The following is a 1,589-nucleotide window of genomic DNA, read 5'->3' on the forward strand; positions in this document are numbered from 1 at the left end:
TGGGAAGTCTTCCTATGGATCTTTTAATATTGTAAGGGTATTGGTGTAGCATTTGGACTGTTTATCTGTTGTCCCTTATTCTTGCTACCCTCTAGCCATCTTCCTACCATGACTATTCACCTTGAACTGGGCTTTTCAGCTCTCACCCATGGGCTCCTGATTGGTGAGAATTCAGTTTTTTGTTCTGCAGCTACATTTACCATCCCTTCCACATCTTAGTCAAAAACTGCCCTCCTTGGCTATTACTGTTATGTTCCTTCATTAAACTGTGAACTGAACAGGAGCAGAGATTTGATTAGTCTTTACATTTTTATCCCCAGTGTTTAGCATAGTCCTTGGAAGATAAGTGCTTAATCAATTTTTTTTTTTCATAGATGAAGGACTGATTTCCTCTTCCAGTCATACATGTCTTTTGTGTAACTTCTTACAGCAAAGTCATCTTGTATAATATGCTGCATCCTTTGGATAATTTATACTTTTAGTCTTCTGATGCCATATGACTGTGAATCATAGCATCCCAGGATTCACAGCCATATGGTATCACAACACATTATGGAAAGTATAATGTTGACTTTTCTCCAGTATAACAATGGATAGAGGGAAGAAGGAGCAAAGGTAAGGTAAGGATCATTCCTTGAGTTTGGTGGAGTGATGATGGAGGAAAGGTGAGACTGCTCAAATCTACATTTTGTTTTCTGTGTCAAAGAGAATTGTTTTGCTTAGTTTGGGGACTGGAAAGAACAGAACAAAGATGGTTAATAGGGGCTTGAAACCCAAGATATAGATCACAATATAAGGCCTCAGTAACCTATGTCAGTTCAAGTCACTAAGCCCAGATGAATTATATCTTAGGTACATGAAAGAACCAGAGCAGAAGCCCTCACTGTTGGGATTCAGCTCTAGAGTGAACCCATTTCTTATTTTCTTCCACCCTCAAGTTTCACAGAGAAGATCTTTCTGGAACTTTGAGCTATGGTGATCATCTACATAATTCTTCCTTAAAGAAGACTCAGGCAGTTGACTAAATCACTAATACTGGTAATGTCAGAGTGGCAGGAATGAATCAGTAAGATCTATCCTTTCTCAGAAAACTATATAGACTGTGGTAAAAACTGAAATTTAAAAGGTAACCCAACTGGAGCCAATTTGAAACCTCAGAATCTGAAGAGGAGGAAAATTTTAAAGCTATATAACTATGATAGTTCCAAGTCCCAGATGTTCTGCGGATCTATAAAAGAACAATTCACAGAAGCAAGGGTACCTTATAGAAGGAAGGGGGGAAAGGTCTGTGTACTGACACCCCCACACACACACACACACACATCTCCATGATGTGTGTGGCTGAGAGTGCCTCATTTGTTGAGGCAATTCTGTTAGGACTTTACCTCCCACAAGCTTTTGAGTGAGTTTCTCATTGTGGAGATATCACACAACAAAGACTTTTTATCATGTAACGTGTGTTTTGTTTTGTTTTGTTTTTTTGTTTTCTTCTTTTTTTTAGCATGCAGCATTTAAAAATGGCTTGTGATTTTTCTTTTATGAGTAAGGGTCCAAAGGGGGTCTTGTATATTCAGAAATGATTGGTGAAA

Source organism: Petaurus breviceps, unplaced genomic scaffold (genome assembly GCF_028583685.1).
Source record: "Petaurus breviceps papuanus isolate PSGF00001 unplaced genomic scaffold, PetGlider_PUasm1.0 90919, whole genome shotgun sequence".
In the NCBI taxonomy this organism is placed as follows: domain Eukaryota; kingdom Metazoa; phylum Chordata; class Mammalia; order Diprotodontia; family Petauridae; genus Petaurus; species Petaurus breviceps.